The sequence below is a fragment of the Microtus ochrogaster genome, unplaced genomic scaffold (assembly GCF_000317375.1).
Source record: "Microtus ochrogaster isolate Prairie Vole_2 unplaced genomic scaffold, MicOch1.0 UNK2, whole genome shotgun sequence".
NCBI classification, from domain to species: domain Eukaryota; kingdom Metazoa; phylum Chordata; class Mammalia; order Rodentia; family Cricetidae; genus Microtus; species Microtus ochrogaster.
In genome coordinates, this window is record NW_004949100.1 from 10,015,685 (window position 1) to 10,022,480 (window position 6,796).

At 39.9% G+C, this 6,796-nt stretch overlaps 1 long non-coding RNA gene across 2 annotated transcripts; it reads left to right on the forward strand.

Moving 5' to 3' along the window:
• Positions 1-571: 571 nt before the first annotated feature.
• LOC113458077 lies at positions 572-6,527 on the forward strand. 2 transcript variants are annotated; one of them, XR_003378513.1, is made up of 3 exons: positions 572-1,738; positions 2,443-2,620; positions 6,263-6,527. It is a non-coding gene; the product is annotated as an uncharacterized LOC113458077 (long non-coding RNA). The 2 variants fall into 2 exon arrangements; XR_003378512.1 differs by lacking the exon at positions 6,263-6,527 and adding an exon at positions 2,829-5,729.
• Positions 6,528-6,796: the final 269 nt, after the last annotated feature.

The following is a 6,796-nucleotide window of genomic DNA, read 5'->3' on the forward strand; positions in this document are numbered from 1 at the left end:
AAAAGCATGTGCCACCACCACAGGGCTTAATTCTTTTTTTTTTGTTTGTTTGTTTTTTCAAGACAGGGTTAAAGCAACTAAAATGTGTGTTTTGATTGTTGAGATTTTTGTTTATATGATGCCAGTTATTGAGTTTGCTTTAAGGGATATGAGGCCATAGGCCATAGGAAAATCAATAATTCTTGTTCTTGTTTAGTAAAGATGATGCGCAGATCCACAACAGTTGTTACAAAAACAGCATATGATTAAATATGAAAAGCACAGGTACCCATGGTGAGAAGAGAATTACATAAGGACACAGTCACTGAAAAGTTCAAGGAGATACAGATTATCAGCAACTTTTTCTTTCCCTTCTTTCCTTCCTTCCTTCCTTCCTTCCTTCCTTCCTTCCTTCCTTCCTTCCCCTTCTCTTCCATCCCTCCTTCTTTCCTTTTCTCTTTTGAATTTTATGTATACTAGCGTTTTGTCTGCATGCATGTATGTGCACCATATTCGTGCCCAGGTACGGCAGATGAAATCCCCTGGAGCTGGACTTAACAGAAAGTTGTGAGCCTACATATGGGTGCTAGGAACTAAACCTATGTCTTCTGAAAGAACAACAGTTATCTTAGCCATTGAACCATCTCTCCAGCCCCGCAAAATGCCTCTTAATGACTGCCAGATAGTGTCACTTTAAGGAAAATTCTTCCTTAAATGTGTATTATGATTGTGGACTCCTTTGAGGGAATGGCAGGAGCCCCTGCCTCTCAAGTGCTGGGATTAAGGATTTTTTGCCACCACTGCCTGGTGACCTGCAGCTTTTATGCATGCGGAATCACAAACTTACAAAACTATCCACTGTTGAAGGAAAACTGGCACAAGTGGGTGTGAATGTAGATATGTTCTCAGAAGCATGAGGGCAGAGTTTTGCAGACTTGTTTGTTGTTTCTAGAAAGGGTTTGGGGGTTGGAGATCTAGCTCAGTGGTAGAGCATGGGCAAGGCTGGGGGTTGAATCCCCAGAACTGCAAGAAGACAGAGGCAGAAGCACAATTCTGTGAACAAGTTGAGTACCTGCCTCAGCAACTTCGCCCAACATCACTCCTGTGTGGTTTTGCCTATTCCACTCTTCCATGTGCATGTGTGTTTATACTAATTTTACTTGTTTCTATATCAACAATTAGACTGGGATTTGAGCTGTGCATCTTTACTGTCTCTCTTTATACTTTCAGCCTTTGCTGAAATAAGGCTGAGAATTCTCACTTTGCTTGTGATCTGTACGAATGTTTGCTGCTGAGTAAGAGCTCATGAAATGAACTAGACTATACGTTCATCCAGGGACACAACTGTGGTTTCTGTTTGTTTCCATTTAGGTTAAATAACCAAGAAATGTTGCCAAATAACAGAGACTCAGCTGTGAACACAAGAGCACACACTGGAACTGGCTTATGAAGTGCAAGCCAGCTGGCCGCTTTAGGAAAAGTCTTAGGAAAAAATAGCCCTTCCTCATCTAAGTCAGAAATGGAAAATTGAATCTCCAGGCTTAACTGGCTTCTTTTTTATCTCGTTTGTTTGTTTGCTTGTCTGAGGTATACTTTGCTGAATAATTGTGACGTCGAGAGAGTAAAACCAAGTGTGGCTTTCAATAAAGCATTGCTGCAACCCTCTCAACCCACTAAGGAAGAACCTATAGATGAAACATTCTGTATGCAGGCCATGGCAGGTGACAGGAGGCAACAGGAACCTTCCTGCCTGATTGCCGTATGTTCTTGAGTTTGGTTTTTTTTTTTAAATTTATTTATCTTTATTTTTTTTATGTGCATTGGTGTGAAAGTGTCAGATTCCCTGGAACTGGATTTTCAGACAGTTGTGAGCTGCCATGTGGGTGCTGGGAATTGAACCCGGATCCTCTGGAAGAGCAGTCAGTGCTCTTAACCGCTGAGCCATTTCTCCAGCCCCTTGAGTTTGTTTTTTTGTGTGTATAAATATATATCATCTACACACATGTATATATGCATATAATCAGTGTTTATTTCCACATTTTGTGTGCTCCCAGATTCCTTCATTTTCTGTGTTTCAGAAATACTTTATGTCCTACCCACCAAACGCACACAGAAGATTCCAATGGCATAAACAGAGGCCCAGTGAGTACAAATATTTAAAAAGTAAGAAAATAATACACTCTCAAATTTCATCTTATTTTGGAAGTATAAACAGCGTTCCTGCTGCCCCAGGAACCAAGAAACTCTGTTTGTTTAGCATTTGCAACTTGGACTGAATCATTTATTAGACAAACAAGATGAGTGACTTATCTTTATTCCTCTCTGTTGCCAACTGTGATATCGTTGGAGAGACAAAACAGCATTTTTAAACAGGTGTCAGCATTGTCATCGCAGAGTGGCATGCATTTGGTAGCAACAGTCGGGTGTCTTATTATGAATTGCTTTACGTGGCTTCCATTACAGCTAGTCCACAGTGGCTTCAAGATGAAATCCCACTGAGAGGCAGCCCTGAGCATGCACATAGAAGCTGAATGTGAGAGAGATGGTCCAGTCTTCATCATATGAAGCAGAGCTCGACTGTGAAAAGGTGCAAGTATTACTGAACAAAACGATGGTTCACTTCGGATAAGCATTCAATAAGGTGAGCTATCCAAAAGAGTTTCCCTTTGATAAACTCATCCATTTTAAAAGCGTAGCAGATGTGGATTTATGGTCTCTAGTCTCTGGGGCCAGGAAATCTGAAAGAACTTCTCAATAAGTTGCCTAGAAAAATTACTAAATTGTATCATGCTGTTCCTTTTGGTAAGATGTACGATGCTACTAGCTGGTTAATCTCTTTACTTCTAAAGATGATTTGCAGAACCTGGGTATTTGATATGCTGGGAAATTGCTCCTATTTGACCTCATACAAAATGGAGTTTCCCATGGTAAGTTTGAAGGTATCTTCCATGTTACTCTTTTACGGTATGATGTCTGGGAGTCTTTCATTCAAACTTCATCTCATAGGGTCATATATAAGGGAACCTTAAAAATAACCTTTTCATGGGACGTAAATAGAACCTCACTTATCCCATAGTCTACCTGGTGTTTGGACTATAGTGATTCTGAAGTGTGTATCTGCGCATAGAGTTGACACAAATTTAATTCCCTGCTAAATCAGGAAATAAGTATTTGACCTTTGTTCTTGTTACTGTCTTGGTAAGTTTAGCAAATGGATATTATCTTTCAGTAGCAAGAATTGCTAACTATTTAATGGCAATCAATATATTACATGAACTCTAAAATTAATGCCTGGCAGAGAGGATGGTTAAAAGAACAATATACTTTCAACGAATGAAGTTTGTGACTTTGGAACGTAACTGCAGTATTAGACAGGGAAATTAGGCATTTTTCTTGACTTGTCATGTGTTGTAGTTTCTTTTTGAGACAGGGTCTACGACAGCCTGTTGAATAACTGGACAAGTATGTCCACCATCACTCCTGGCTAGATTTTTCTTTTGACTGCAGTAGGTGTCTGTTCTGCTTTGCTGGAGAATTTTCCAGAAAACATTTTTACAAGGAACACTTTTTAAAAAAGAGTTTAGAAGGTGCAGAATTCACAGTCACCAACGGGAGAAAGCAGCACAGGGGCTTTCTACCATCTACTGATGAACACCATCTACTGATGAACAGATAAAGCCAATGTGGGAAATTGATAGGACAGAATACACCATCACTGTATTGAAATTCTTCTTCCATAAAACTTAAAGACATTATGCAAAGTGAAATGACAATTACAAGAGACCAATGTCACATGATTCAGCCTTTGTGAAGTGGCCGGAAGGGTCACGTTCACATCCATACAACGCGGAATGCTGGCTTCCAGGGATAGGAGAAACGGGAAATGAGAAGTTAAGGTCTAGTGGACACAGAGTTTCCACTGAGAGATGAAAATGTTCTGGGGGTGGATTAAGGTACTGGCTGCACAGCAAAGTGAATGGATGTAAAGCCACACAATATCTGCTGCTTAAAACTGGTTAAAATGGCAAATTATGTGTTACATATATTTTACCACAGTTTAGAAAAATGAAAGGACAAAGTTTAAACTTATTTCAATTATATCTTCATGCTTGGCCTTTTTCTTAATTTCAGATGGGGTAAGCTCAGCTTTCCTAAATTCTAAGTTTTTACTCCTCTCATATTTAGTAGCATGTGCGTGGAAGCTTTCTGTTTGTTTTAGCTTGTGTATCTTTCTTGGCAGGCCCTTCATATTAGGATACACCATTGTGCCTTTGAATTCAGAACTAGCAGAGTTAATTAACTTTGAATTTATTTTATAATTTCAAGTGTTAAATATAAATTTAAAAGAGCAGTATTCCATCTTTGAAAATTGCCTTTTGGAAACATGTATACATCCCCATTTACATTAAAGATAGGAACATTCCATGGCCTTTTGTATTTTGGATATATTTAGAGGTTCATGTTTAGGTAGTAAGTTGAAGATACTTACGAAATAGTTTCTTCCTTGCTACAGCCAATCTCTCTAACTGTCTCCCATTTTTCCTAATAATGTTTAACTGTTTCTGTGTCACTTTTCTGTAGTGCCTTAAAAGTCTTATTTTTCCAATTTATTTTTGTCATAATAATTTTCAAGATTACCTTTTTGTGTCAAAATTTCAAGGCAATGATACCAGTGTGGGAATAATTGTACTGTTGTTGCTGAAATGTACAATAACCTATCAGGTGTTTATAATGAAGCTTCCCCTCCAAACGCTTGTGTGACATTTATCTCAGGCATTTACACAATGATGCTAAAAGGTAGGTGAGTGCCCAGGATTGAAAGTATCCAGGCATATTATTGATGGACTCTAAAATTCTTTAGCATGAGCCTTTTAATGTTAATACTTACTAACATTCATTTGAAAATGTCAGGATTGTCTAATTTTAGAGATAAATCAATTTAGGATAAAACAATTGCTGCTCGGAATACTTAATAACTCGTGATGCTGCCTTGAGTTTAGAGGTGGAAACTTTCAAGGTGCAGGCAGAAATGCACACGGCAGCTTACGGACAGTTCATAAGGGGTGAATAGCAGCAGAGCCAGGTTCACCCAAATCTATTTCAAAACGGAGAGTTTGACATATTCCTCAGAGGCCATCATCTCGGTGAGACGAATTCCGTGGTGGAGAGTTCGTGTCTGTCGTCCAGAGGGTCAGTGTTTCCTCTCAAGTCTTGTGACTGTCCTTCCATTCAATACGGGTGGAGGACAAATGTTTTTTTTTTTTTTCAAACGATGAGAGTATCCGTTCTGTAGTTACTGCTCATGAAAGCTAGGCTCGTGGGGCCAGGGGACAAGAAAAACAAAAGCACTTCAATCAAAGAACTCAAAACCTTTGTTTTCACAGCCTCGTGGCCAATTGTATTAGACTCGACCTTATATGTGGATGTTTGTAGCTTTCACTAAAAATACTAGCATGTGACTTCAGGTGTCAGTGCAAATCCTTCCATGTGTGTCAGATGCTTCTGAATTCCCAAATACCCTTGGCTATAAGATCTGTAGGACGATCTTATATATTGTCCTACAGATATATAAGATCTACTGTAAATCTCAATACTGCCGCAACTAAGTAATGACAGTATCTCCTGAAATATGTGTTGTCTGGAGACTGTGGAGATGGCTCTTCAGCTAAGAACATTGACTGCTCTTCCACAGGACTCAGTCTCTATTTCCAGCACCCATGTCAGGTGGCTCACAACAGCCTGTAACTCCAACTCCAGGGGATTCAACAGTTTTGTTTTCCAGGACTCATGGGCAGCTGTCCTCTCATGCACACAGACAAACATATACAAAAAAAAAAAATTAAAGATGCTGAAAATAAAAAAAAAATAAATTTGTAATTTGCAGATTATACACCAAGCCCTGTGCTAGGTGCTAGACAGCAGCAACCAAGGCCTAGTGTTGGTTCTATAAATACAAATCAAGTTAATGATATAAAAAGAAAAGAACAAGGTATAGGAAAGAATAAGGAAGGAATTAGGTTTGGTTATCGAATCCTAATGATTGTTAAATGGGGGCCTTCAGAGATCCTACGAGTTTGCAAGTGAAGAAGAAGCTGTTCATGTAGGGGTCTAGGTATGCAGAGGTTGGGGATGGGGATGGGGACCTCTCAGTAAATGCAGAGGATGGGAGGAGACTCTGGTGGTTTAAATGAGAATGGACCCCACAGGCTCATATGCTTGAACGCTTAGTCCCCAGTTGATGAACTTTTTGGAAAGATTCGGAGTACGTCCTCCTTTGTTGCAGGAGGTGTGTCACTGGGAGGGGGCTTTGCCTCTGCCTGCTGCCTATGGATGAGGATGTGACTCACAGCTACTACTCCAGGATCCACCTGCTTGAAACTATGCCTGCCCGCCTGACACCACGCTCTCCACCATGATGACAGTGGGCTAACCCTCTGAAACTGTAAGCCAGCCCCCCATCTAAAGCCGCCTTTTCAAAGAGCTGCGCTGTTCACGATGTCTCTTCACAACCATAGAATAGTGACTAAGACAAGAACCATGTGCTTGGTGCCTGGTAAGGATAAGAAACTAAATTTTTTTATGTGGACAGAAGCTCAATATGTTGAGTTGGATTTGGAAAAGTTAAATTCTATTTTATTTGCTATGACCAAAATTAATATAATTTTAAATATTATATTCTTAGGCTATGATTATATTCAATTAGCAAAATACAATAGGAGAGCTGGGCGGTGGTGGCGCACGCGTTAATCCCAGCACTCTGGAGGCAGAGGCAGGCGGATCTCTGTGAGTTTGAGGCCAGCCTGGTCTACAAGACCAG